This window comes from Chiloscyllium plagiosum, chromosome 47 (assembly GCF_004010195.1).
Source record: "Chiloscyllium plagiosum isolate BGI_BamShark_2017 chromosome 47, ASM401019v2, whole genome shotgun sequence".
NCBI classification, from domain to species: Eukaryota; Metazoa; Chordata; class Chondrichthyes; order Orectolobiformes; family Hemiscylliidae; genus Chiloscyllium; species Chiloscyllium plagiosum.
The window spans coordinates 6,094,753-6,104,589 of record NC_057756.1 but is presented as its reverse complement, the minus strand read 5'-3'; the positions used below and the strand labels follow the sequence as shown (position 1 = coordinate 6,104,589).

Below are 9,837 nucleotides of genomic sequence, written 5' to 3'. Positions count from 1 at the left end.
TTTCTCCCCACCCCCACCCTCCTCTCACTTATCTCTCCACCGTTCAGGCGCTCTGCCTGTATTCTTGATGAAGGGCTTTTGCCCGAAACGTCGATTTTACTGCTCCTCGGATGCTGCCTGGACTGCTGTGCTCTTCCAGCACACTCATCCAGAATTTGGGGACTTCTTCCAACTAGAAAATTTCATGACTCCATCTCTGGTCTGTCTTTCTTGACAGAAGAATTAAATTAGCCAAGGGGAGCATTTCAGCAGGTCTGGGCTTTCAAGAGAAGACTCTGCTCTATCCTAAGGCCATACAAAATAGGAACAGGAGTAGGACATTCGACCCCTCAATTGGATTCCACCATTCGATTGGATTGTCGATGATGCAACGTTCCTCATGTCCATTTTCCTGCCCTTACCCTTGATTCCCCAAAGATCAAGAATCTATCTGTTTCAGTCTTAAATATACACAGGGACTCTGTCTACACACACAGCTCTCTGTGGCAAGGAGTTCAAAGACTCACAACCCTCTGAGAGAAGAAATTTCTCCTCATTTAAGTCTTCAGTTGGTGTCCCTTTATTCTGAGATTGTGTCCTCTGGCCCTAGACTCTCCCATGAGGGGGACATATCCTCTCAGCATTGACCCTGAGTCAGGCCCACATATGAGAGATCATCTCTCACACTTCTAAACTCCAGTCAGTAGGATCCCAACCTGTTCAACCTTTGCTCATAAGACGATCCCTGCATCCTGGGGCTCATCATAGTGAACCTTCTCTGAACTGCCTCCAAATAAAATGATATCTTCCCTTAAGTAAGGGGAGCAAAACTGCTTACAGTCCTCCAGATAACCCGCACTTCTGGCTGTAGGCTTTTGCAGTGTGTCAACCTTGTCTTTTGCTGTGGTTCTGCCTGCTGCCCTCATCCACGATGGGATATTTGTAGATTCAGTAAAAACTGATAAAGGGCGGGACTAGTACAGTAGGGCCCTGGGGAGTGATGTCACACATAGAGACCTAAGGATTCAGGGATATAGTTCCGTGAAAATGGCATCATGAGTCGACAGGAAGAAGGTGTTGAGCACGTTTGCTTTCATTGGTCAGAGTATTAAGTATAGGAGTTGGGATGTCATGTTGAGGTTATACAGGACGTTGGTGAGGGTATGTTTGGAGTAATGTGTACAGCTCTGCTCGCCCTGCTGCAGGAAGGATATTATTAAATTGGAGAGAATTTAGAATGGATGTTGCCTGAATGGAGGGCTTGAGCTCTTGGGAGAGGTTGGAAAGACTGAGACTTTATCCCTTCCCCGGAGCATAGGATGTTGAGGGATGTTGAGGGATGACCTTATAGAGGTTTATAAAATCACAAGGGGTATAGATAAGGTGAATAGCAAAGGTCATTTCCCTGAGCTGGTTCAAAACTAGGGAGCATATCTTTGAGGTGAGAGGAGAAGATTTAATAGGACTGGAGGAGCAGTCTTTTCACAGAGAGTGGTCTATACATGGAATGAACTGCCAGAGACAGATAGCTGCAGAAACAGTTACAACATTTACAGGGATACGAACATTGATTAGCCTGTGGTAAAGCTCCCCCCAGTTTTGCTGTAAAACCACGGGCAATTATTTGAGAGTGTTATGTGTGACATTCTCATTCCCCGTGCCTTTATTTGATCGGAGTCACTCCGCAAATCACTGGGAGACTGCACTAAACCTTCAGTAAGAAATATTGGCAATCTAAGATGGCTGTTTCCCAAAGTCCACAGGCCATTTCCAGCTCGCAATACAATATTGATAAAATAAAACTAAAAAGCTTGAAAAATCAGCAAGGACTCTAACATTAAGCAAGGAAAGGAGGGATACGGAAAATGTAGATGCTGCAGTGAAAATAAGAAAGGTTTACTTCCCTTTTTTCTTAACCAACCCTGGTTTGAACTGTGTGGTTTCAAACATAAATAACTCTTCTGAAGTTTGATGCTATCTCTGTGAGAGTGCATGGGGGACAACTTTGAAGGTACAGCACACAGGGAGAAAAAAAGGAAGATAAATTTGCCCTTTTTTCTGTCACTTTATTGGACTGTATAGAACTATCACTGTGTGGCTCACTGGGAGCTGTCAGAGCACATTTGAAATTCACCTCCAACACTTTCAGACCTGGAGTCACTTGTAAGCCAGAGCTGGTGGATTTTCCTTCTACAATGAACCATTTACCCAAATGACTGGCATTTAGATGATTCCCATCAGATTGAATTGGGTGCAGGAGTGGAGGTGAAGGGGGTCACTATTAAGGAAGTAATGTATACTGACAGAAGGGCTTTATATATTAACAGTCTAGATGGAAGAACTGAGGGTATTCTGGCCGAGTTTGCAGATGATTCAAAGATAGTTAGAGGAACCGGTAGTGTTAAGGAGTGGGGAGACTGCAGAAGGATTTGGACAGGTTCGGAGAGTGGGCAAAGTAGTGTTGATGGAGAACAACGTGGGGAAATGTGAGGTCATGCACTTTGATCAGAGGAATAAAGGCATATACAATTTTCTAAATGGGGAGAAAATTCAGGAGTCTGAAGTGCAAAGAGTTAGGAGTTCTAATCCAGGATGGCGTGGTGGCTCAGCATGGGTGGCACAGTGGCTCAGCATGGGTGGCACAGTGGCTTAGTGATTAGAACAGCGTCAGAGATCCAAGTTAGCTTCCAGCCTCGTGTGACTGTCTGTGTGGAGTTTGCACATTCTCCCAGTGTCTGCGTGGGTTTCCTCCGGGTGCTCTGGTTTCCTCCCACAGTCCAAAGATGTGCAGGTCAGGTGGATTAGCCATGCTAAATTGCCCATAGTGTAGGGATGTGTAGGTTAAGTACATTAGTCAGAGGTAAATGTAGAGTAATAGGGTAGGGGAATGGGTCTCAGTGGGTTACTCGTCGGAGGGTCGGTGTGGACTTGTTGGGCCAAATGATCTATTTCTCATCGTACGGATTCTATGATTCTCTCAATAAACTTGCAGGTTGAGTCAGTAGTTAGGAAGGCAAATGCAATTCTGGCATTTATTTTGAAAGGACATAAATATAAAAGCAGGGATGTACTTCTGAGGCCCTATAATGCTCTGGTCAGACCACATTTGGTGTATTGTGTGCAGTTTTGGGCCCCATATCTCAGGAAGGATGTACTGGCCCTGGAGTGTGTTTAGAGAAGGTTCATGAGAATGGTCCCAGGAATGAAAAGCTTAACATATGAGGAATGTTTGACGATTCTAGATTTATACTAGATGGAGTCTAGAACAATGCATGGACATCTAATTGAAATGCACAGCATACTCAATGGCCTTGAAGAGTAGATGCTGGAAAGTAGGAGAGACAAGGACCCAAGGCCTTAGAGTAAAGGGAAGACCTTTCAGAATGGAGGTAAAGAGAAACTTCTTCGGCCAGAGAATGGTGAATCTATAGAATTCCTTGCCACAGATGGCTGTCGAAACCAACTCATTGAGTATATTTAAGATAGATAAATAGGTTCTTGAGTATCAAGTGGATCAAGGGTTACGGGGAGAAAGCATGTGAATGGGTTGACATCTGGGGTTGTCAGCCATGATTAAATGGCAGAACAAATTCAATGGGCTGAATGGCCTAATTTCTGCTCCTATGTCTTATGGTCTCATAGACTGTTGCATGGACATTTGTAAAAGGGAAGATTCTGGAATTAGTGGCAGCTGTCAGTAAAATCCAAATCAACGGTTCTGTGATTCTGTTTATTGTAGCTATGACAGTACAGATTAAATGGGCCTCTATTGCACTGTACGATTCTATGATTCTGGTCTTATGCAACAACCACATTTTTACATGGTAGTATTGAACAAACTTTGTTTTGTCAGAATGTATCTAGATAAATATCCCCTTCCCATTTTACAAGCTTTAACATGAAATTGGTGGTTTCTATCTCAAGGTCATATGCTTTGAAGTGATGATTTTGACATGAAAGGTCAAGTTTTCAGCTTTTCCCAGATTTTTAAAATTCACCTGATGAGTGCAGATTGCCTTTTATTACTCTAGCTCTAGCCTGAAGTTCAAACCATAGTAAATATCATTTGAAATGTGATTGGCATCTACCAACAGTATGGAAAACTATTCAGATATGCCCTGTATACAATGAGCATGACAAATCCAACCTGACAATTACTTCCCCATCAGACTCCTCTGGACGATCTTAAAGTGATGGAAGGTATTCTCAACAATGTTATGAAGCAGTATCTACTCAGCTATAAGCTGGACCTTGGTGAGGGAATATAGTGTACAGCTCTGCTCACCCTTCCATAGGGAGAATGTGATTAAATTGGTGAGAGTTTAGAAAGGATTTACAAGGATGTTGCCGCAAAGGAGGGTTTGAGTTATCGGGAGAGGCTGGGACTTTTTTTACGTTGGAGCACAGCAGGTTGAGGGTTGAGCTTATAGAGGTTTATAAATTCATGAGAAGCATAGATAAGGTGAATAGCAAAGGTCTTTTCCCTGAGGTAGGCGAGGGGTGGGGGGCAGGTTCAAACCTAGGAGGCATATTTTTAAGGTGAGAGGAGAAGGTTTAAAAGGGACGTGAGAGACAGCTTTTTCACAGAGGGTGGCTCGTACATGGAATGAACTGCCAAGTGAGGTAGATGCAGGCACAATGACAACATTAAAAAGACATTTGGACAGGGCCATGAAGTTTTAGAGGGATACAGGCCAAATGCAGGCAAACAGGACTAGTTTAGTTTGGAGAAACTTAGTCAGCATGGAGAGGTTGGGTCAAAGGGTCTGTTTCGGTGCTGTATAACTCTACGGCTCAGTGAGCTCTTCAATTGTTCACCATCTTTCACAATGGGACTGCGTAGATCTGACCATTGTCTGGGAGATCCCATACTTCTGTCCAGTGCGTCCTCATTCTGATACTTGGCTTGCAATCCTTCTGGGCTTGGGGACATCTCATTATAATGCGCGCCTATTGTTGGAGTTGGCTTCCTCCCTCAACTCTTCATTGAATCAAAATCAATCATTGCACAAGCTGAGAAACCAGTAGGCACTTGATTGTGGTTGATGAGGAGGACATGGTCACAACCATAACAGTGATGTTTTGCTTTTGGTTTCTGGTATGTCAGCTATGAATTATTCAGGGTCGAGAGTGTGGTGCTGGAAAAGCACAGCAGGTCAGGTAACATCCAAAGAGCAGGAGAATCAATGTTTCGGGCAAAAACCCTTCATCAGGAATGAATTATTCAGTGTGCTTGATTAGTCTGTGGTAAAGCTCCCCCAATTTTGCTGCAAAGGTGAGGAATTATTTAAGAGTGTTATGTGTGACGTTCTCGTGCCTTTATTTGATGCTGGGCCACTGCGAATCACTGAGACTGCACTAAGAAATGTTGGCACTGAATCAATCCTCCAGTCTAAGTCAAGCTGTTTATCAAAGTCCACAGGCCATTTCCAGCTCGCAATAACAATATTGATAAAATAAAACTAAAAAGCATGAAAAATCAGCGAGGGATCTAACATTGAGCAAGGGAAGGAGGGATGCAGAAATTGTGGATGCTGCAGTGAGAATGAGAGAAAGGTTTAATTCCCTTTTTTTTTTAACCAACCCTGGTCTGAACTGAGCGGTTTCAAACATAAGTAACTCTTCTGAAGTTTGATGTTATCTCTGTGAGAAAGCATGGGGGACAACTTTGAGAGAACAGCACGCAGGGAGAAAAAAAATGAAGACTGACTTTGTCCTTTTTTCTGTCACTGTCACTGTGTGGCTCACTGGGACATTTCTGAGCACATTTGAGATGCACCTCCAACACTTTCGACCTGGAGTAACTTGGAAGAGGATTTTCTTCCCTTAAAATTCTGCAGTGAACCATTTTCCCAAAAGACTGGTTCTGTCCCATCAGATTGGATTGGGAGCAGGGGAGTTTTTTATTAAGGAAATGATGCAAACGGACAGCAGGACAGCAAGAATAACTTGCTCAGTGACCCCAGTTTGGATTCCATAACGGTCACTTAGCTCCTGACCTCATTACAGTCTTCGTTCAAACGTGAACAAAAGAGCTGAATTCCAGCAGGGAGGTGAGAGTGACAGCCCTTGATATCAAGGCTGCACTTGACTGAGTGTGGCATCAAGGAGCCCTGGCAAAGCTGCAATCAATGGATACTGGGGGCAAAATCTCCGGTGGTTGGAATCATATCTGACACACACAAAGATGGTTGTGTTTGTTGGAGGTCTGTCATCTCAGCTCCAGGACATCTCTCTGTAATAGTTCTTCAGGCTAGTATCCTAGGCCCAACCATGCTTCATCAATGATCTTGCCTCCATCATATGGTCCAAAGTGGGACATTCTCTGATGATTACATAATGTTTAGTACCATCTGCCAGTCCTCAGATACTGAAGCAGATCACATTCAAATACTTCAAACTCTGGACAATATCCAGGCTAGAGCTGACGAGTGCCACACATGTACCAGTCTATGACCAGTAAGAGAGAATCTAACCATCCCTCCTTGACGTTAAATGATGTTACATCACTGAATCCCCTCAATATAAGCATCCCAGGGGTTACCATTGAGAGAGAATGTAACCATCACCCTTTGACATTTAATGATGTTACCATCACTTAATCCCTCAAGATTGTGGGCGGCACGGTGGCACAGTGGTTAGCACTGCTGCCTCGCAGCGCCAGAGACCCGGGTTCAATTCCCGCCTCAGGCGACTGACTGTGTGGAGTTTGCACATTCTCCCCGTGTCTGCGTGGGTTTCCTCCGGGTGCTCCGGTTTCCTCCCACACTCCAAAGATGTGCAAGTCAGGTGAATTGGCCATGCTAAATTGCCCGTAGTGTTAGGTAAAAGGGGTAAATGTAGGGGTATGGGTGGGTTACGCTTCGGCGGGTCGGTGTGGACTTGTTGGGCCGAAGGGCCTGTTTCCACACTGTAAGTAATCTAAAAAAAAAAAATTGTGGGGGGATTACCATTCACCAGAATCTCAACTAGACTCTTCACATAAAAACAGGGGTTACAAGAGCAGGTCAGAGGGTCAGAATCCTACAGCAAGTAACTCACCTCCTGACTCCCTAAAACCTGTCCACTATTGACAAGCCAAGTCAGGAGTGTGCTGGAATACTCCCCACCTGCCTGGATCAGTGAAGCTCCAACAACACTCGAGAAACTCAATACCAACCAAAGGCAAAGCAGCCCCCTGCTTGTTTGGCACCACATTCTGACACTCAATAGCAGCAGTGTGTACCATCTACCAGACGCACTGCAGAAACTCGCCACAAACCCTGATCAAAATTAAATCACTTGTAATTTTCTGCAGTAGATTTTACAAGAGTAATCTGAGTCCAGTTCAGGACAGGCTGTGTCTACATTTCTCACTGACATATATCATAGTAATAGCTATGCTACTCATTCGCAAACTCTGTTCGACTCACTGTATTTTTGACTAGATTCATAATGGTCTATACAACACAATGTTTAGGTCACCCTTCTGCAGTTATATTATAGCCAAGATTTGAAAATTCCACTTCGCAGTATACATTGATACAAGAATAAGATTGTGAAATTGAGAGACTAAATAGCATAATTCATTGTTCTCTTTAACCTAAAACACAAGAGGGGAATCATTGCAGGTAAGTGATAGAAATTTGTGATATATAGGGTTTTTGAGAGAGCAGGAGGCAAAGAGTACAGGTTTTGGGTGAATTGGAAGAGATGGAGGCTGAGAGTGAATGAGAAGCAGGGCAGAGGGAGAGAGATGAAGGTTACAAAGTTTACAGTTTATGAAGTCCCTTTGTACTTCAAATTCCTGAAGCCCTTTTAGAAAGCAGTCTACATGTTATTTCTCTCAAAGTGCATAACCTCATCCTTTCCTAATTGCATTCCATCTGCCAATTCTCTGCCTACTCTCTTGGTCTGTTGAATCCTTCTGCAGTTTTCCCACCTCCCCAACACGACCTGTCCCTTCACCTATCTCTGTGTCATCTGCAAACTTAGCAACAATGTCCTCAGTTCCTTCATCCAGATTGTTAGTACATAACACAAATGATATTTGCTGAACGAATACAGCAGACAACTTATGGTTAGATACAGAGGACAGGGAAGAATCTTATGCGGTTTCATCTCCCCATCAAGACGTTCCATCGGAATTTGGGATTAGCAGGTCAGGATCAATGACACAAGAGAGGCCAAGGGAAAAAGCGAACTGGAAACTGATGACATGGGAATTTGTGAATTTCTCCTGTGGAATCTGAGGACAATGGGTTTTAATGTACTATTCAATGAAGGAAATCATTAACTGTAATGTTACTAGCTTCCAACAAGAATCAAAGCATTGGAAAGTGGGACTCATGTTGGGTTAGTCCAGAAGAAATAGGAGTGGCAGGAGGCAATTCAGCTCCTCAAGCCTGCTCCACCATTCAATACCATCCCAGCTGATAGTGTAGCTTTGGCCGTACAGACTGGATGGGCCAAAGGCCTCTTCTGTACTGCCTGAATGTATGATTCTATAATCTATTCAATGGCAAGTAAGATACTTGAAGAAACACGAGGTACCACCCAGTGTGGGAATGTACTACAATAAACAATAATTCAGCTGTTCCATCCCTTTCAGAAACAGTCTCACACTGCGTTCCGACACACTGCTCACATGCCTCTGCGTAGGAGAAGCACAGATGTGAACATGAGCTCAAAGCCACATATATGTGTTGAAAATCTCTTCATTCACTGTACATTTTTAGCAAACTTCAAATTGTTTTTATAAGTTACATAGATAGATAGACAGACATATAGACAAATGGTTACAAAGGTAGACAGACAGGAGAGAAAATCAGGTGGGTATCAGTTAAGCTCAGTTGACTGGATTGTTGGCTTGCAGAGCAGTGTGATACCAACAATGTGGTTTCAAATCTGGTTTGAGATTACCATGAAGGTCTCCCCTTCTCAACCTCTCTTCCCTTGCCTGAGGTCTGGTGGCCCTCAGGTTAAATTACCAACAGTCACCTCTCTCTATTGAGAGAGCAGCCCTATGGTCTGGTAAGACTATGGGTACACAATACATAGTCAAGTGGTTAGGTAGACTGAGGATAGACATGCAAATTATCCACTTACCTGAAGTTGTTGGGGGAATTAGTCACCAGGACAATATCCAACTATGTTGGCAAAAGAGTTACAATTGTGAAAACTAACTATTCTACAGAGTTCAGCTTCTCTAAATATTCTGCAAATCAAAGTCAGAGCATTCACACTGCGAGAGTGTACATCCTGCTTCCTCCTTTTATTTCAAGGACGTCTCATTATCACGTCATTTGATGGGTTGTTGATTCACAGCATGTGGGCCTTGCTGACAAGTACATCCCTAATTACCCAGAGGGCAGCTGGATTGTTGTGGGGTCTGCAGTCACATGTAGGCCTGACCAGGGAAGGTGAGCAGATTTCCTTCCCAAACAGACATTAGTGAACCAGATGTTCTGCTTCCCCTGACAATGGCCATCTTTAGACTCTTAAAACCAGATTTGTTTTTAAAACTCATTCATCTGCTGTGGCAGGATTCGAACCCAGGTCCCTAAAACATTACCAGGGTCACTGGATTAATAGTCTAGTGATTATACCAGCAGGCCTCTGCTTCTTTAGTGCCCCAAATCCTGATGCATTCAATGTCGATTGAAAATGTATAAAGGTGAATAAATCCCCAGGAATTCATCAGGTGTATCCCAGAACTATGTGGGAAGCTTGGAAAGAGATAGCTGGGCCCTTTGCTGAGATATTTGTACCATGGATAGGTATGGATGAGTTGCTTGAAGAATATGCATTAAATAATGGCACCACATTAGTTAAGAAAGGTGGTAAGGATAAGCCATGGACCAGTGTCCCTGATGTCAA

General features: G+C 43.6%; 1 long non-coding RNA gene across 1 annotated transcript in view; it reads right to left on the bottom strand.

Annotated features, from left to right (window-relative positions):
* Positions 1-9,188, bottom strand: part of LOC122544261 — a 48,410-nt gene extending 39,222 nt beyond the window's left edge. Inside the window, exon 1 of the long non-coding RNA XR_006310303.1 lies at positions 9,067-9,188. This is a non-coding gene — a long non-coding RNA (uncharacterized LOC122544261). The remainder of the gene's footprint in view (positions 1-9,066) is intronic.
* Between the last annotated feature and the right edge of the window lie 649 nt (positions 9,189-9,837).